General features: G+C 42.9%; 1 long non-coding RNA gene across 2 annotated transcripts; it reads right to left on the reverse strand.

The window, feature by feature from the left end:
- Positions 1-8,536: 8,536 nt before the first annotated feature.
- Positions 8,537-20,429, reverse strand: LOC309718330. Of its 2 annotated transcripts, none has more exons than XR_014279948.1 (4): positions 20,302-20,429; positions 17,892-20,217; positions 17,465-17,582; positions 8,537-8,651 (listed from the first exon to the last, which is right to left on the reverse strand). It is a non-coding gene; the product is annotated as an uncharacterized lncRNA (long non-coding RNA). The 2 variants fall into 2 exon arrangements; XR_014279949.1 differs by having other exon boundaries at positions 17,892-20,220.
- Between the last annotated feature and the right edge of the window lie 415 nt (positions 20,430-20,844).

Below are 20,844 nucleotides of genomic sequence, written 5' to 3' on the forward strand. Positions count from 1 at the left end.
CATTAAGACCGATTTACTCTGACGTGGAGTTCACATAGCACATATCCACATAGACACAAATGCGCATTCCAGGGTCTATGGTGGTTATTCGTTTGGCATTCTAAGCCAGAATGACATCATAAGGCAGGCGGCGTAAACACCCTTGATTGGTGAACAGCTGAGACTGCCAAGAGAGCGGTTGTCAGTGTTGGTGGTCTACAGTCTCTTTCCAGAGTCCTGCACGACAGGGACTAAACGAATAAGGTTGAACAAGCATGTGTTAGACTGCTGGGACTGATTAAAGCGTTTGGGTTTGTTGTGTTTGTTTGAAAAGCAGCAATCACATCCTCAAATCCTTTTTACATGCCAACCTTGTCTTCCAGCAGTAAATATATCATAAATATATGGTTGTGTGATGTTTGGTTTGCTAAGGGAAACATGCATTCAGTTGCATGCTGCTGCTTATTTTTCTTTTAATTAAAGTTTGTGAATGTGTGTAATCAGTGCGTGTCCATGCACACATTTGTCACCATACAACATCAGCCCATTTGCTATCTTTAAGCTGAGACTTTGATTTTTTGGGGGCATTTGGTAATATATAATTGTGTTGTCATTTTTATAAGCTTATCCCACCGCAGCTTAGTGGGTTGGAAGAGAGCCAAGAGAGGTGTACTGTACAGCGGCAGGAGTGATAAGAGAGGCACGGTGAGACTGCGTGCATACACCTGTGTCTATTCCACACATACACATGCAAATTGACTTTATTTGTATATATTTATCTGAAGATAAAAAGGTGCTTTCTGCTGCTCCTTTATTCCCAAGGAGTTGCCACAACCAATGAATCCACGCATTTGATTTGGCACAAATTTAGATGCCTTTCAAAATGTGTATTAAAGACATGATGCAACCCTCTCATTTATCCGGGCTAAGGACCAGCACTAGTTTTTACACTAGCATGTGACACTCTGAGGCTGTATTTGTGTCTCAAAACAGGCGATCTTTCATTTTTTGTATTAATCACTGGAGCCACATATATTTATCTGTAGATGCACAGTATATCACTCTATAAAGCCATCAATGCAACTGTGTGTATCTGGACCATTAGTGTGAAAATAAAGGTAGAGACATTGAGTGCAGTGCTCCATCAAGGCCAGTGCCTTACCTCACAGTTTTACAGTAATGTGGATTTGCACTAAAATTTAATAAATCGTTTCTATGTTATACCTCTCTGAGGTTGAGGCAAAACAGCAAACACATTTGATCATAAAAATATGAATTAAGTTATGCTTTGAAATGTCATTTTAAGTTGGATAGTGTTTTCAGGTGTAAAAATGCTATATCATGCTATAACAATGGCATGTTTTCAAAGGAATGTGGCAATAAGCACATAATGGATTTCACGCCGATACAATAAATGAAGTCTTTTACAGAAAATATGATTACTTATCCAAGGTGGCCATATAAGCAAAGTCTTCAATAAGATCAAATAAATTATTACTTCAAGAGATGTAGCACTTGATCCAACCAGGTCATGCACCTTTATCTTTTAACTGGTGAAACGCACACTATAGTTTGTTGGCCCACTTTTCTTTTAAAAAAAAGACTATAAATCTATTTGAGCTCTTTAAAATCCATAGAAACTTCATGAAATGCTTCCTAGGCGGCATATTCTTGACTTTTTGCTTTATTTCTGCCTCAAAATACATTTTATAATTTTAGTTTCCAGTAAAACAAAAGAATTTGCAATGCCTGCAAAAGATACTCCAAGCCTCAATTATCTGGAGAGACTTCCTCTTTGTTCTCAAGCTCCGTTAGGTTTAGGCAGTTCAGCAGCAATGTGCCTGTGTTGGTGTGTTATTCTTACATTTACATGAGCGTGTAATTGTTGAACTTAGCAGTGTGTTCATTCATTAGTGAGTGCTTACCTCCCTGGTCCCTCTCCTCATCTCTCTACATTAGCTCTGACAGTAATGACTTGCCAGACCTAACCTCTTAACTGGGCTGATGCATGGTTGTGGGAAAGCCACTCTCCCTGCCTAGCTAAAATGGAAACATGCCGTTTGAGTGTTTCAGTCTTGTGCCCTCACCCTCAGTTTCCTTCCTTTCTGGCCATTTTATTCTTTCTTACAAGCAGAAAGTAACATTTTATATTTACCTAAACTTTACATACAAGGCAATGTATGCTGTTTATTAATTGTTTTTTTAAGCGCACCACTTTCCAAATACAGGGAATGCTGGAGAAATTCCATTTAGAGTGCGCAAAGGCAAGCGTTATCTTTACCGTTTGTACAAAAAACCCGCAGTTGCGCAGTGTTGTGCAAAAATCTTGAGCCATCCCTCATGTTGTCGTATTTTGTTTCCAAGGAGCCAAACTTTCTTGTAAATTTGGTCTTGAGCCTTAGTTTTCCAGGTTTCTAAAGGTCTTTTAGTTTTCCTTTGTTACTCATTTTCAGTCCAGTCCTTTTATCTGCCCAGTTTAAGAGGAATTTCTTTTTTGTTTGTCAAGCCACTTACTGCAAACCTTTGAATCATTCGAGCATAAAAAAGCCACCTAACTACAGGAAATACCCCGTGTTGTGTCTACACATAACAGACAATTTAACAAAGAACCAAAGTTAAATTGTACTCTAGGCACGTTACAACCAGTCTGTCGCCACATCATTCGTTGTCATTTCTTTAGTGGAAGTGCCAAAGCCAACACAGTTTGACAGCTATAAAATAGCATTTTTGTACAAGCAATGTGATTCCCAAAAAAGCTGTTTGCCAAAAACTTTAAATATCTCAGCATGGTGTGCAGTGTGTCCTTAATAAAGGAAGAAACCACTGGACAAATGAAGGGCAAAAGAAGTTGCAGGCATAAACACAGATGAACTGTACCTGAAACTGAAGTCATTAAAAAAAAAACAAGAAAATATGCATCTGGCGCCCTAATGTTTGCCTAAGACCACTGACAAATGGTCTCAGCATAAGGGTGACTGTCAAGAAGCCATTTTTAAGGAACTACTTACAAACTGGATTTAAAAAATAATTGTAATAGCTGTCTTTTAGAGTGACAAATTTAAAATTAAAAAAAAATCTGTGTTCAATATGCATGTAAGAGGTCAGAAAAGAGTGAACTTCTATAGTACAACAGTGAAGAAATTATTGTCAGATTTTGATCTACCATGCAATACCATCTGGAAAGTGTTTGATTGGCAACACCTTCATTTTTCAGCATGACAATGATCCCAAGCACACTGCCAATGCAGTAAAAGCATAAAAGGATAGAAAAAAAAAACCCCACGATGAAACACTATCAGTCATGGATTGACCTTACCAACATTACTTAAGCAGTGTGGGATCATCTTGATAGAGAATGCAATAAAAGACAGCCAATATCCAAAGAAGACCATTGCAGTTTATAGGCAGGGTAAAAAAATGTCCAGTTTTACCAAACCCCAAATAAAGTTTAATGGAGTTAAACAGGGCAGCACGGTGGCACGGTGGTTAGCACTGTTGCCTCACAGCAAGAAGGTCCTGAGTTCAATTCCACCATCAGGCCGGGGTCTTTCTGTGTGGAGTTTGCATGTTCTCCCCGTGTTTGCGTGGGTTCTCTCCGGGTACTCCGGCTTCCTCCCACTGTCCAAAGACATGCAGCTTGTGGGGATAGGTTAATTGGTTAATCCAAATTGCCACTAGTTGTGAATGTGCGAGTGAGTGTGAATGGTTGTCTGTCCCTATGTGTTAGCCCTGCGACAGACTGGCGACCTGTCCAGGGTGTACCCCGCCTTTCGCCCTATGACAGCTGGGATAGGCTCCAGCGCCCCCCGCGACCCTGAAAAGGATAAGCGAATGGATGGATGGAGTTAAACAGTTATTAATAGATTGCTGATATAAAAAATAATTCCACAAGTTTACAAAACTATTCTATTGTGTCAACCTAAAGAACTTATGAATAAATTTGCTATATGCAAATAAGAGCACATATAGCTGCTATATGCAAGATGATGCAACTTCTCAAAATGATATGATTTCACAAAAAGTTTGAAAGTATGACTACTTATGCAGTCTATCTTCACAATCCAGGATTAATGGGAGAAGAACAATCAGTAGATAACTTAAGAACTTTTATATCAATTAATATCAATATCAATCAACTCCTATGATACAGGAGTATCTGCAGTAGTAACCTTCAGTTGTGATTTCACTAATTTTAGTTCTCTACAAACTGCAGTGGAAAAATAGAATTTTACTTTCCATAGACAGAAATATATCCATATTTCTTGCATGCAGTTAGTTTTTTGAGTGCAGTAGACTTCTTTTTATGTTATCAGACATATGCTGCAGATTTGTGGAACATATTCATGAAGGACTTTTAGCCTTTAGGGCTCTTTTACCCTCACTCCATCCAGAGGGTAGAAAAGATACACGAGTTCAGCTATGCGATTCCTGACTGGACTGCAGAGATAAGAGAGCCCAAATAAATCTCCATCCTCCCAAATAGGTTCCAGTGACAGTGGAAATAAAGAGGTTTTGGTTGGCCAGCCAGATGACTGACGTCTCAGTGCTGTTCCCACCTCAGTGACCAGTAGATAAACCCCGGATTAGAGAGAGACACTATTAGACTGCTGCCATCACACATGCATATACACACACAAAAATGTATAAGCCTAAATCCATGGGTATGGTGTGTCCTTGCAAATACAGACAGCATTCAAACACATTGGATTCATTCAGGAATTTATAGAAATGAAATGTTTGCCAGGCACACTTGACACTTATACAGCCCCAGTGAGTATATTTAATTCTAAAAGTTCTGAATTAAGATTCACACAATCACTCCATGATATCACTCTTTTGTTGAGCCAAGCAGCCACTAGAGTGGTCTAGCAACAAGGAGATAATCCTTCACTGGTTTCCCATCTACAAACAGTGCCAATTATGCTTGCTGGAATGCACAACCAAGCTGGAGGTACCCCTACCTGGGTTAAATCCATCTCTCTGTGGTAGGCGGTGACCGTTTTGCCCCTTCGCCATCCTTGCACCCCAGAATTAATTATTTATCAAAAATGTTAGGCTGCTGAAAGCTTTGAGTAAAGAGGAGAAGAAGAAGAGAACGAAAACAGAAAGAGAAAGATGAAGGGAACACCAGAGCAGAGAGTGGAGAGATGTTATCGGGGATCAGAGAGTCAGTCTGAACTGTGGACCTCTCTGTGTTGTGAACTCCTGGAGTCCTGACCTAAAATGATTTCAATCTATCTTTGGCTGAAGGAAAGATATCCAAACCAAGATAAAGTCAATAACAGCTTCATAAAGCATACACCTGTTTCCTATGTACACTGAGAAATGGGATGAAACAGATTGGTCATATAGAAAATGTACTTCCATATCAAAGAAGAGTGTGTGACATTTAAAGAGGACATTTTGCTAAACACAAACTCAACCTCAGTTTTGGGGTCCATATTTTAAGTTGCTTAAAGAAGTTACTTTTAGGTAAATGCCTGCATGTATAATAGTCTGTGTGTTTTAAAAACTCAAGAAACTAAATCTAGCAGTGATTTTTTAAATTTTATCTTAAGAAAGAAATTGGCAATGCTTAAGAGTGTACGCAGAGCTAAACTAGCCGTAACTGAAGCACACCATTAGAGCAGCAGACATAAAACATTAAAACTACCCAATTTCCTTCAATATATAGTCTTGTTGTAAGACCTATGAGGTGGCTGTGCACACAAGGCTCAACAGATCTAATGCAAACACCATGGACCCATGAGAGACGCAATCATCATTAATGTGGTTATTCTAATGAAATCATCAGGGCTTTCTGCTGAGCTAGCTGCCTGCTGTTTGGTAGTTTCCCTGATAGCTTGTCTAGCAAGGTCTCTTTAACCATCAGTCAACGACTAAAACAGCCTGTTAGCCTGTTACAGCTGGGTCCTCAAAAAACAAGTATACTAGGACATTATTATGGCTCTAGGCCCCGGTATAAAAGTGTTCCAGTTTGCTTTGTTCAGATATAGATGCTCCTGGATGAGGATGGAGGGTCAAACTGTACTTGCTTACACTCCTGACTAGAATTACATGTGATGTGCAAATCCTGTTTGGATTTAGGGGTTACATATTGCAATGGTACACTCACATGACGGAGTACTGCATCTATTAATCGTCTACAACAACAAAAATAAAGGCCGTGCTCTAGAGCTACTTGATCTTTGCAAGCATATACCAGTTTGAGGACAGCTCTTCCTTCACTCTGATTTGCATTGTATTGCTCTTGGCTGTTGATTATCCCTTGAGGATAATGTGGCGCAGTTATGCAAATGCTGCACCCTGGAGAATGGCCCTTATCTTCAATGGCTCTGCAAAACTCCAGCTGTTTTTTAATTGGTTGCCAGGGTGGGTGAACAACAAGTACCTCCCAGCAGTGCTCTGGTCGGTGATGGAGAGGCAGTAATGCATGGCACGTGGCCAGGAACTCAGAGGGCCTGCCTGGGTCAATATAAGCAATGCTTGCTGTTGTGGTTTTGAAACTTTTTCTCCAGGGGGGAAGATTTACATAAGATTTGTTTTCATTGCCCAAACGGATTTTGTGGGTGATTGAGTAAGATAAACCAGCATCATTTATTTACTTGTTTTTGGCTATCAACCAACAAGGCTGTATCATTTAGCTTAGACTAGAGGGACTTAGATTGCCTTAGCGATAGAGGAGCAACAATGAAGAAATTTAGGAAATGTAATGACAGTCGGTATTAAAATAAAAGCATTTTTATTTATATAACACTAATATTTAGATAAGCTGTTTAACTCTTAAAGTGTTCAAATCACATCTTTCTGTATGAGTCTCAATTATGGACCCTGAACAAAGTGTTTTGTAACAACTCACAATTCTTGCCACCCTTAATGTTTCCTGGAGGAGCCACATCACCAAAATGCAGCTGTACAGCAGCCTACTGAAGCTCTCAAGGGCCATCCGCAATCCCTGTCTCACATGCTTGCCATGTGATGTGTCAAGATGAGATACAGTAGCTGCGAAGATCTCGCTGTGAGAGCCAGACGTTAAGAGGATGTGTGGTTGCCCATTCCTGACCCTCAAGAAACTGATCAAAGAGGGCTGCAGAACGAAGGCCTTGTGTCTGCCATGCCTAACAGAAATGTCTGGAATGACTGGATTAATGACAGACGATTGATGATGACTGATAATGATGGTATTTACCATTCATAATATAAAAGAATATCTATTATTTTGTATGCTGCTACTGATAAGTTCTGTTATCTTTAATAACTAAATAAATCTCAAATAATATTTACTTTTCAGTGGTTACGGAGCTCAATTCTGTTTTCATTTAAGCTTTAATCAACGCAGAGAGCGGAGAAGAGAGACAAAAGTCATCAACCAAAACCATTTTTCACACCCCATCTCATTAGCACGATCTGGTTATTAACCAAAATTCCCACTTTGAAACGATAACAATTATTTTAACTTTTCATTTATCTGCTAAGAATTACCAGCTGTCGATATACTGCATCCCTAGAGAGCAACGCAACATTTAATCAACAACAACAAAAAAAGGAAGCAGTTTAATACTGTTAACAGAAGAAAGTGCACCGTTTTTAGATGTAAGTATCTGGAATGTGTTGAAGGTACATCAAATTTTAAACTTGGCTCTCTTCCTGCCGGTCTTGTTTTGTAAAATAAATAAATAAATAAATGAAGCACTTGCTGATATTGAACTTGATGTTTTGCGAGTTTCACAAAGCATTTAATTTTTTTTACTTCCACTAGATGTCCGCTTGTAATATTAGTGTGACTTGTGCAATGTTGCCTCTACTCAAACAACACAATAGATTTTGACCTGATATATACTCAGGGGGGAAAAAGCACTCAAGCATCCCTTGCACTAACCACATGTCAAAACTTAGGGATACACTACAGAACTGAGTTACTGGTGAAAAGAATTTGAGTGATTGGTACTCAGTGTCGCCTCTAGCACTCATTTCCGAGCAGTGTTTCAAATCTTGGTAGAGACAGTATGACACTTATTCTTTTGGATTGGATGTCTAGGCAAAAACAGGGCTGTATTCGTGTAAAACACTATTACCATTAGTATCACTCCAGGAGCTGCAGCTGATTTATAACCGTTTTTGAACGCTGAGATCTAACTGATGGATTAACCAGGATTTTTCTACCTCGCTTTGAAGGCTTGTCCATCTGCCCTGGTGGGAGGCACTGATCCATCCTCGCCCTAACACTTGGTTCAGCATCAAACCACCAAACTGAAATGTCACTTTAACTCTATGCAAGCACTTGTCACTGAAGGACTAGCTTTGTCCCCAGGCTACAACTCGAAAGTTTCATACAGTTTAATGTCAGAAAGGCTATTCCCCCTCCGTCTCACATTTGAATCATATTCACCTTCCTCCTTTAATGTGCTATTCCTGTGGATAGGTGGGAGAGAGCATTCACTCAAGGGATGCCAAAGACAAATCATTACACTACTGCCCTTAGTTAGTCACCCATACACACACACAGACACACAACGGCTTGGGCAAATGTGTACTTTTACAGTATGTGCACCTGCAGACACACCATCTTCAGGAGGGAAGGTGGCCAATTTCAAGAGGCTTGACACATACAACCACTTCTCCCCTCTCCTTCTGCCTTTCTTTCGACCACTTCCTTTCTTCAGCTGCCTAACCTGTCAAGCCACAGAGAAAAATTCATTCACACTCAAGAGAGGAACCATTTGCAGGTCTGGAGAGAAGATCCTATTCTGGTTAAAGGTGCCCTTGTGAGAAATTCTCACCTGACTTTTGAGGCGACAGATCAACTATGATTAGGATTTGAGTCTTTAAATTTAGAAGAGTTACAAATTATAAGCAGAAATTACTGCTATGAGAGGTTGCATGAATAATTTAACTATTACCTGGTAACTGATGGAAGTTACTAAATATTGAATCTCTCATATGAGGGACTTTTATGTCCCTGTTCTGGTGCTCTTGTGTCTCCATTGTGCTAAAACAACTGTTCATCTGTGTCAGCTTAATGCCGGCTCTTATGTGTTCCTGAAGTGAAGTGAAAATGACATGATATGAACATATGCTCAACCCATCTTTGAGTGTTTCATCTTGCCACTCTATGCTCTTAAACAGACTTGCCCCATGCTGCAATCTGTGAAGCATATCGTAACATATGGCAAGTTTACGATGACTGTCCAGTCGCAGCCACCAGCCAATATCAGTTTAGAAGTGAGGACATGCCATCTGTCAAAAAGCTGATCACTGGTGCACAACTTTATGTTTTTGTGCCATAACTGTAGAAGCACACAAACACTGTATGCATATAAAATATGGAGAAACATAGGGCTCATGCACAGAGAGATGGCAAGGGGATTGAGCAAAAACAGTTGAACAAATCTTAAACTTGGAAGAAAAACAAGAGCAATACACACACACACACACACACTTATCTGACTCTTATCACTGAGAAAAATCAAATCTTCAACTGTTGTTTGGGATGATTGTGAGCTGTTTGTGGAGGAAATTACAAGTCTGTTTATTCTGTCAAGTCAGCACGGAGAAGGACTTTTCCTTCGGAGATTGCAAGGATGAAGATTTGGCAAAGAAATAATACGTGACTTGTCGTGGTTAAGTGTTAGAGTGCAGTGATATAATAAAATTGTCTTTTTACGTAAATGAAAGATGTATCCTGAACCACAGAAATGAAGGAGGACATGATCATCGTAAGAAAAAACTGTTTCCTAGCGAGTAAGCAAACTTCTCCAATCTCACTCATGAGCTCAGAACTGTGAAGATCAACCACAGAACAAGATGTGGCAGCCACAACTGGGCCATGCTGTAAAATTTCCATAAGAGTTTCATTCCACTAGTTCATATGTTTAAATTAGTGGTAAACAAAGCAGTAACAAACGGTAAAATGACCAGGCTTAGTGACAAGGGTATTATACTGTGGAAAGACATTTCTACAGTCTATTATAATTACCACACACACACACAGTGGAAAAATTGAAAACACTGACTGTGAGATTGTTCAAATGGGAAGTAGGACAAGATCTTAATGTGCTTGCTAGACTGCTTTGTCTCTCTGATTCTCACATGTATTCACATGTATAGTTATATTTCAGCATTAACACTCACACAACAAAGTGAGAATATTAGGAATGGGCATTTCAATCAAAAATACTATTTTACTTTAACTGGGAACTATTCCATTAGTCTTCAAAGATCACTTACCCCATCTCCAACTGCACTCAAATGACAGTGCATATCTGTGGTAGATTCGTGACATACTTGCTTTGTTTTCATGTATTATTTGAAGGAGCTCTATATCGAACTATTTGAAGGGTCCAGTGGTCTTTGGATTTGTGTGTTTCCCTGTTCATATGGTATCTTACTGTCTCACAGAATTTTAATGGTCTGTTCCCTGGGCCATTTCTCAAAATGCATACTTGAGTGTATTTGTATTCTTGTGGACTTGTACTTGTGAAATGTCATCAGTCACAATCTAATTACAAGACCAACTCAACATATGAATCAAGTTAAGTGCACTTAAAAAGGATAAACCGAGTTGTGACATGTGTGGACTTTCCCATAAGGCAATATGACTGAAAATCAAAAGTGGCAATCTTTGAGGAACACAACCAAAACTGCAAGTAAGGTTTTGAAATACTACTGTGCCACAAAATAAACCTTTAAGATGTTTTTAGAAGAGAGTAGAGTTGTGCAAACTCCAAATAAGTGGTTGATTTTTCAAGATATTGCCTGTTTGCAAATGTGTTTTGACATATATATATATAGATAGATAGATATATTATTCCTGCTAGTTTAATAGCCAGCTATCTTTTTACCAGATGGTCAGAATTTCTAAAGCCCAACATCATTTTCAGAATCTCTACTGGCCCTCACCTGTCAAGGTAAATAAGAGAGATAAATCAGTTAGGTTATATCCAACAGGTGATGTTGCTTTATAACTGGATCACCTTATTCAATTTGAATGTCTTACTGTCAGTATATTTTAAACTGAATCTTTCTCTCATCTTTTTTTGCTTGATGTAGAACTACTTCGTTCTCCAGATTTTTTAGAATTAAAACTGACATTAAAAATATGTGAATCCAGCCTTCTCACTGGGAGTGTCATGGTCCTGGGCCATGTGGGCCCAGTATTCTTAGTTTCCATGTATTTTTGTATTTCGTTCCTTATTTAGACCGTGTTTTCTGAGTTGCCCTGTTGTGTTGTTCCCTAAGTGTTTTCCCTTCATGGCTTTTACCCCCTGTGTGCCCCTCTGTGTATCTGTGAGCCCTCGTCTCTCCTTATGTTTTATTCCATGTTTCCCCTGCCCTTTATGTCTAAGTTCTCCCCGTGCTCTCTCTTCCCCCTGTGTGCCCTCTATGTATTTATGAGCCCCCGTCTCCCTTTGTGGTTGTTTCATGTTTCCCCAGCCTGTTATGTCTGTGTTTTCCCCGTGCTCTCTCTCCTCCTGTCTGAACCTCTGTGCCTGTACCCGTCAGTGTTATGTTCACCCCGCCCTGTCTCGTTATGGTTATCTGTGTCACCTGTGTTCCCCGTGTGTTCCCACTTTCCTCGTTAACCCTCTGTGTATTTCTGTCTGCGTCTTCCTCTGTTCGGCGTCGCGTTCTCCCTCATGCCGTGTGTGGTTCTCCCCGTGTCTTCCAGTATATGTTACTTTAGCTTTTCCCAGTTTAGTGTAGTTTTGTATTGCTTTTTGTATCATCGTTATTGTTTATCACTTATCAGCAATAAAGCTGCATTTTGAGTTTATCCCCCGTGTGTGTGAGTTTGCAATTTGGGTCCTCATCCTGCCTGCCACACGGCCGAAACATGACAGAAGAACGCGACCTCGATATGGACCCAGCAATTCACAACCCCTCCGCTGACCTCCGGGAGGATCTGATTTATACAGTGGAGTACCACTGTCAGGAGTGGGTGGTGCTGCCCGAGGGTGAGTACCGGGAGACCGTAGCCGTCCGCCTACAGCGGATGGTGTCCGGACTCCCGTGGCTATTCGGCGCGCTCCACCCCCACATCCAGGACTTCCTCGTCTCCACTGTAGGCGTCCTCCCGGAGCGGTCGCTCCTGTACGAAGAGCCGGAGGATGTTCAGCCCGGCCCGCTGACGGATTCGCGGCCCGGCTCGTCTCCTCCCCCTTCCCGGAGAAAACGGCGTTCACGTCGTCGCCGTTCCCGAGCAGCGGAGCAGTTTTCACCCCTGGGAGAGAGTGACCGTGTGTCACACTCTCAGCCCGAGCCTTCGGATCCCGGACTTTTTAACCCGTGCACAACTGTGAGTGGCTCTGTTTTTTTAACACCGGGCTCGGATAATTCTGTCCCCTTTTGTTTGGACTCCGGAGACACTGTACAACGACGCACCACCCCACAGCCGGACACTCGGACTTCCAATTCACCTGCTGTGGTGAGCGAGGACTCTGTGTCTTTTCCAGACATAGTGACTGTTCGCTCAGGGGCTGTGTTTTGTGTGGCGGATGTCGACGCGAGCTGCTTATCGCCGGTGCAGCCACCAGCAGTTCAGTTAGCTCCCTCGCAGCCACCAGCAGTTCAGTTAGCTCCCTCGCAGCCACCAGCAGTTCAGTCAGCTCCCTCGCAGCCACGCTCAGTTCAGTCAGCTCCCTCGCAGCCACGCTCAGTTCAGTCAGCTCCCTCGCAGCCACGCTCAGTTCAGTCAGCTCCCTCGCAGCCACGCTCAGTTCAGTCAGCTCCCTCGCAGCCACGCTCAGTTCAGTCAGCTCCCTCGCAGCCACGCTCAGTTCAGTCAGCTACCCTCCTGGAAGCCCCTGCTGCCTGCTATTTTCAGCATCGGCATCTTTTCCCGTCTAGGTTTATCGCTAAATCATTCGATCCTCCCTTAAGAGAGAGACTGCGTCCTCGCTGCCTTCACCCCAGTACACCAGTGTCACCTGGGTCTCCAGTAGCTCAGCTCCCAGTGTCACCTACCCCGCAGCCACTTTCAGCTCAGTTTCCAGAGCCACCTGTTTCAGTTCAGGCCCCAGTAGCTCCAGTGCCGCCTGTAGCAGTTCAGGCCCCAGTAGCTCCAGTGCCGCCTGTAGCAGTTCAGGCCCCAGTAGCTCCAGTGCCGCCTGTAGCAGTTCAGGCCCCAGTAGCTCCAGTGCCGCCTGTAGCAGTTCAGGCCCCAGTAGCTCCAGTGCCGCCTGTAGCAGTTCAGGCCCCAGTAGCTCCAGTGCCGCCTGTAGCAGTTCAGGCCCCAGTAGCTCCAGTGCCGCCTGTAGCGCAGGCCCCGATAGCAGTACGGTCCGCTGGTCGGCTTCACATTCAGCCAGGGGTCTCAAATCTCTCTGGCTCTGCATCAGCTCCTGCTGGGAGCTCGGATGAGCTCATCCAGGACTCCGCGGCTCCCACGCCGCCTTCTACCTCGTCAGCTGGAGGGTCCGAGGGGCCCGTTCAGCCTCCTGTCTCCGCTGGAGGGTCCGAGGGGCCCGTTCAGCCACCTTCCTCGTCAGCTGGGGGTTCGGGAGAACCGCACCAGCCTCATGCCACGTCAGCTGGAGGGTCCGAGGGACCCGTTCAGCCTCCTGTCTCCGCTGGAGGGCCCGAGGGGCCCGTCCAGCACCATGCCTCATCAGCTGGAGGGCCCGGGGAGCCCATCCAGCCACCTTCTGCTACGCCTAGTCCAGCCTGTGCTTCGTCAGCTGCAGCCTCAGAGCCTTCGCCCGCTGCAGCCGCCTCAGAGCCTTCGCCCGCTGCAGCCGCCTCAGAGCCTTCGCCCGCTGCAGCAGCCTCAGAGCCTTCGTCAGCTGCAGCCTCAGAGCCTTCGTCCGCTGCAGAGCCTTCGCCCGCTGCAGCAGCCTCCGAGCCTTCGCCCGCTGCAGCAGCCTCCGAGCCTTCGCCCGCTGCAGCAGCCTCCGAGCCTTCGCCAGCTGCAGCAGCCTCCGAGCCTTCGTCAGCTGCAGCAGCCTCCGAGCCTTCGTCAGCTGCAGCAGCCTCCGAGCCTTCGTCAGCTGCAGCAGCCTCAGAGCCTTCAGCCTGTGCTTCGTCTGGTCCTGTGCCCACCGGGCCATGGCCAGCACGCCTGACACTGGAGAGCCGCCGCTGCCTTCCGCGCGGCCGGCCCCCTGAACTGCTCCGTCGTCTCCTTCGCCGCCGCCGCTGCCTTCCGCGCGGCCGGCCCCCTGAACTGCTCCGTCGTCTCCTCCGCCGCCGCCGCTGCTTTCCGCGCGGCCGGCCCCCTGAACTGCTCCGTCGTCTCCTCCGCCGCCGCCGCTGCTTTCCGCGCGGCCGGCCCCCTGAACTGCTCCGTCGTCTCCTCCGCCGCCGCCGCTGCTTTCCGCGCGGCCGGCCCCCTGAACTGCTCCGTCGTCTCCTCCGCCGCCGCCGCTGCTTTCCGCGCGGCCGGCCCCCTGAACTGCTCCGTCGTCTCCTCCGCCGCCGCCGCTGCCTTCCGCGCGGCCGGCCCCCTGAACTGCTCCGTCGTCTCCTTCGCCGCCGCCGCTGCCTTCCGCGCGGCCGGCCTCCGGACCAGCTCTGCCACCTGTGCCACCCGCCTGGTCGGCCCCCCGACCGTGTGACCCGTGAACTCTTGTGCCTGTGGGCTCTGGGTCGGCCCCCTGAACTTTATTTTGACTATGGTCATGTGCTCCTGTGTTTTCTGTTGTTTGTTTTGTTTCCCGTTCTGGTCCCTCCGTCCTGGTCCCCCGCCTCCCGCCCTGGGTGGGTTGTTTTCTGTTTTTGTTTTTGTTTCTCGGGTTTGGGCTGTCGGGAGCCAGCCCTTTAGGGGGGGGTGATGTCATGGTCCTGGGCCATGTGGGCCCAGTATTCTTAGTTTCCATGTATTTTTGTATTTCGTTCCTTATTTAGACCGTGTTTTCTGAGTTGCCCTGTTGTGTTGTTCCCTAAGTGTTTTCCCTTCATGGCTTTTACCCCCTGTGTGCCCCTCTGTGTATCTGTGAGCCCTCGTCTCTCCTTATGTTTTATTCCATGTTTCCCCTGCCCTTTATGTCTAAGTTCTCCCCGTGCTCTCTCTTCCCCCTGTGTGCCCTCTATGTATTTATGAGCCCCCGTCTCCCTTTGTGGTTGTTTCATGTTTCCCCAGCCTGTTATGTCTGTGTTTTCCCCGTGCTCTCTCTCCTCCTGTCTGAACCTCTGTGCCTGTACCCGTCAGTGTTATGTTCACCCCGCCCTGTCTCGTTATGGTTATCTGTGTCACCTGTGTTCCCCGTGTGTTCCCACTTTCCTCGTTAACCCTCTGTGTATTTCTGTCTGCGTCTTCCTCTGTTCGGCGTCGCGTTCTCCCTCATGCCGTGTGTGGTTCTCCCCGTGTCTTCCAGTATATGTTACTTTAGCTTTTCCCAGTTTAGTGTAGTTTTGTATTGCTTTTTGTATCATCGTTATTGTTTATCACTTATCAGCAATAAAGCTGCATTTTGAGTTTATCCCCCGTGTGTGTGAGTTTGCAATTTGGGTCCTCATCCTGCCTGCCACACGGCCGAAACATGACAGGGAGTAGAAAGAGCTGGACCAGCATGTTAATAATGTTTCTAGAGATCCTGAGTTTCAAGTGAACTTGCCAAGAACGAACTTGGCATACTTGGCTTTGACAACAGAAGCACTCGAAAAAATGTTTGAAAATTAATATTTTAAGGAAAAAAAAGTTCCATAACTGATTCAGTTTTTTGCTTTCAATAACTTAATTACTATTTGAAAATTATGCCCATTTCTAATAAATATTAGAAAAATGTTAGATTACAGGGACATCTTTTATTCTCTGCAAAACCTTGCAACAAGACAAAGAAGCAATTTGTGTTATTCCTTTTTTTGAATTAATCTAATCTTAACAATCCCTCCCATCAAATTCAAAGATAGATAGAAGTCTATTCTGCTTTGAATAATAATTCATGTCTGATTAGTTTTATTCAGAAACAGGTTCAATTACGTGCTTAGAAATGATTAAGTCCTAGCATGACCTCCATGCTTCTTCTTTCTTTGAAATATTTTTCATTTTAAAATTTTTCCACAAAAGTCTCAACACTGACAGTCCATTGCCATTGTATGTACACTGCAGGCTAGAGCTGGGCGATATGAGATTTTTTCATATCACGATATGTTTTTTTCATTTCAGGCGATAACGATATCTATCACGATATAAGCCAAATAACTATATTTGTAAGATTTAAATGTGCCGTTGCTCACAAGTAAAATGTGAAATAATCAGCAGCTTGTTTTTATTTAAATATTTATTTCCCATAAGTTCAACAGGGTAGATGTACTTAAGGAACATGAAACTTTTTCAGATAAATAAAGGCAAATATTGCAAACTACACAAAAGGCAGCCGCTAAAGCGTTTAAGTTTCAAAACAGAACAAACGAAACAGACTAAATTGTCAATTCCACTTAGAAACAAAATATAAATTCTAAAAATAAATCTTAGTTTGTTTTACAGAAGAACAGACAAAACTGACTAACTTTTGTCAATATCAAATAAACTGAGAACTAAAAGGAAATTCTCAATCTCTCCTTGTTGTATAGCTTAGCTTTTCAAACAGTTTTAACAGTTACTTTAGTCTGACAAAAGCCGAATGACGAATTAGCGCTTCCAGTCAGAGACTGAGGCTACGTCCACACGTACACGGGTATTTTTGAAAACGGAGATTTTCCGTTTTCGTTTTAAAAATAATCCCGTCCACACATAAAGGCAGAAATGAAGGAAAACGCTGCTATGAACATGCCAAAGCAGCAGGTGGCGCTAGATTCCTAACCGTGCAGAAATGTTGGCCAATCAGAAGTCTAGAAGCCTCGGTGGGAAAAAGTAAACAAAGCTGGGGCATAGAAGCAGAACCGAGTCGTATGTGTGGAGGGACAGTAACTGTGTGTATATGTAAGCATTTAAACACTGCAGAGAGTAGAATTAACAGTATTGTAGAAATTCATTTCACCGAAACAATAACGTGGCGCACAGTGTGACGCATGCACCAGTTTATTGTATTTCCAGACTTGCTTTCGGCACAATTTACAGTGCACGCTACTCTGTTTTTTGTCAGACTTGAAATAGCCGAAATACCTTCACACTACGGAACTTCTATGGCTCTTCCGTTCGACAATCTCTCCGGCATTGCAACCATCATCTGTTTTCTCTTCGGTCACGCTCGGTTGATTTTTCTAGTCGGCACACTCATTTCCTCCATTACGCGCTGGCTCCATTACCCGCTGGCTGCTTCCCAAACAAACACACGTGTGACTTGGCACTTGTGCTGTACGTAACAAGTCACGCGACGTGACGCTGCGGCTGTGATTGGTTCGGCTCTGCGCTACTTAATTTGGATTGGCTGACCTTTTTTTTTTTTTAAAGAGGACAAGAGCGGCGAGGTCTATCGCGATAGCTTAATTTCTCTATCGAGTAAAAGTTATATCGCGATACATATCGTTATCGTTCTATCGCCCAGCTCTACTGCAGGCTTCATTGTCATACATCACATTTGCAAGCTGGTTACTGGAACAGGATCACCTGTAGCTGTAAAGTAGATGTGATGCCACTCCTCCACTGTTGCTCTCTCTGCTCCCTCATTTCCGCCTCATTCTCATCCTCCTCACTTCAAGCCTCATCTCCTGAACTGAAGTAAGAGCTTTGACAGACAAAATGTGCACAAACATCCTTATTTATTTCCAAAATTCTCACAATTACTTCTGATCAACGATAGCTGGTTATAAGCTAATATTCTGACAGCTAATTTTAGGCTCGATTGTCCCAAAAATCACATTTTCCTGTCTGATAAATAGTTCGATAATAGTTCTCATATGAGATTATGAGAATGAGAGTTTAGCTGCCAAGTTTCTGCATGGCAAGTATAAAGGGCCCCTAAACATAAGCTGCTAATGGAAAAAAACAGCAATGCTTACCAAGCAAAAAGTTCAGGATATCCTCAAAAACTCACCTCAGCATCGCTGTCATTGGACAAAAATGAGCTTCAGTGACTCATCGTCCTGTGTCGGGCTCCTTTCACAATGTATTGCACCCTTATTGATTAAAAAGATGTGGAAACCCGACATCTGAGATAAACAGTGGACTACAGATAAACAACGGACAGAGTTGTTTGTTCTACGGTGGCCCTTGAAGCAAGGGTAACACACATGAAGAACTGGGAGGGGTAAGAAAAAGAAATTAATTTGACTGCAATCTACTGATATCTAGTGGTGAGATCTTACACATTGTACCCTTTAAAGAAAACAATTTTCACTCATCAACTGGTGCATGTGTCAAGAACAATCTAAAAAGAAAGTTAGCTGTCTGATTTACAGTTTTCATATCTATTAATTAATTAGTATTTATGAATGTGTTGATTTTATTTAAAAGAAAGAATCTCAGACAATATGTTCTCATTTTTTCTCTCTTTTTGCTACAAGGTTTTAAACCATCCATTTAATAAATAAGTAAATAATTAAAGCCAACATCTGCCAGTGAGATTACTTTGATTACTGATCTGCCATCTCGCTCTTCAGTCGGTACCCAGAACTTGCGACCAGTGGTAAGAGTAGGAACGCAGCTTAAAAATCGACAGCACTGCTTGCAAACTGCTCTGTTTTCGACACAATGGAAAGGACAGCATCCACTCTGACGTGGCACCAGTCCATCTGTCAATCTATAAAGATATAATCTATTCAAATGAAATAAGGAGAACAAAGACATCCATCCTAAACCCCTTAGTAACGGCCATTCTTTTATTCAGACTTTTATAGGCATGTGTACTATACTCTGCACCAAACTTATTCTAATTGCCTGTACTCCCTCATGTTGTAGCAGAAGGGGAGAAGCTGCACTTTATGTTTTAGTTGTGCCTAAGATGTAAATAAAACATCGTCTGTCTCAGATGGTAGTTATACTGCTGCACCTTCATGGCTTCATTTAATCCTTTCCTCCTCTCACTCTTATAGCCTCTTATCATGGGTGAAGAGGGGATACTCCTCGCTCTCATCATCAATCATCGCAGCCCGTGCCCTGTCACCCACGCTGGCAGAGGTGCTATGCCGTGCGCTATTGTTTTGTTCTGTTTTGTTTGCTGCATTGCACTGGCTCTATTTTTGGTACCAAAGGTCTTATGGGCTGACTTGGCACTCATAAAAGCTCTACAGCCATCTAGATGGATGTTTACCTTCAGAAATTCAGAAACTCTTAACAAAAGTTTCAAAGGCAAATCGCTTGCGTGAAAGTCTCCAAACCAGGACATTTAACTTCTGAGTGAGACAGGCACTTTTGTGAAAGCTGACCTTGTATCTCAAGTTCTAAACAATAAATGTGCAATCACAATGCTGTTCCCAAAGGCCTTGAACAAGGTGACACACAACATGTACAATTTGAGAAACGAGATTAATTCTATAAACTTAAGATATAACAATCCTGGAGTATTGACTTGCAGATTTACAGTCATAAACATTTCTATCACAGTCTCTGTAATACTGCATTAAGAATGATAAATAGATTACTATGAGTACCTGGACAAAAGGCCTTGTGAAGAATGTTACTGAGTGTAAAGGAGTTCTCTGTAAAGTGTTGACTTTATTAAGTAAAGTTCCCTGAGATATGAATTAGCTTTAAGTGTAGCTCAGTGGCATAGTAATTCCTCCTGAATGACCAAACTCCTCAATGCAATAGTTAATCATGATTTGATATTGGCTGAACCAGTGTTTGAGGAAAGAATGAATATGACAACGTATGTAATGTGCAGTGGAAAAGTCTTCAGCCTCATGTCTTCAGTCTGGACATTGTTGTCCTGCAACTACCTATTTTCCTACCAAAATCTAAACAAATGAGGTGTGTCTCATGACACAGTACTGTATGAAACTAAGCCAATGCAACAGTTATATAAGAATGTGATCTATGCTGCTCACATATGTCAAGATCTTATTTCAAAACTAGAAAGAACCACGAAACAAGCAAAACCAGTTCAGCCAATAAATGTAGCCTCTAACAATTCACAGTTACATTTTCATTAAAGGTCTAAAGGCTGTAAAACTGTATCATAAACGACGCCAAAAAAAAAAAGACAAGCAGCTTAAAAGGCCCACCTAAAACAACCAGCAGTAGCTCGCTGGCCAAACACTGGGGAAACTACTCAGCACATACAGCTAGCAAAAGTGGCAGTTACTTAACTTGTTGAAGCGAAGAAGCGATCCTCAGTGCTCGGGACTGGAAGAAGTCTATTTCTAATAAGGTGAATGCAAAACTCGTTCCACAGCAAATATCCCACAGCACAACATTCATTCCTGCTGAAAAAACAAGCTATTATTAATTGCTCTGTCCGCAGCGTAACAAAAATGTGAGTAAGCTATGCGCCAGGCTAAACTGACCATCATACAGAAGAGGTACGTTGTACTATTAGCAGTTAACTAGCTGTATTAGCTTGTCATGAAATATAGCCATACAGGACCATTATATAACAGGGAGCCTACTTCGGGTATTCATATGTATCAGCTTCCTTCAAGTACTTTTCTTAATTAATAATGATGATAATAATAGTAAATATTGTTTTTATTTATTTATTGATATTATTATTATTATTATTATTATTAATTTATTTTTTGTTACTGAGAGGAAATAGCTTTGAAACAATTGCTATACTAACAATACTATAGTAATGACATTATGAACACTGTGTGGATTTGTACTATACTGGTGTAGGCCTCCAGTCTGCTGAGTGTATTAAGTCTGTACACCATTCAATTGGTATTTCACATGTGCTGAATGCCTTCCTTTTAATTCATTCTGTCTACATATGGAGCAACAATGTGATCATATACTGATTAATGAAATAAGCTTATCTCCATAGTGCCAGCAGGTACTGATATGTTTGTTTTTATTTATGCAGTGATTAATAACACTATAAATCATGA

This window comes from Aulonocara stuartgranti, assembly GCF_965226115.1.
Source record: "Aulonocara stuartgranti genome assembly, chromosome: 12".
NCBI lineage: Eukaryota > Metazoa > Chordata > Actinopteri > Cichliformes > Cichlidae > Aulonocara > Aulonocara stuartgranti.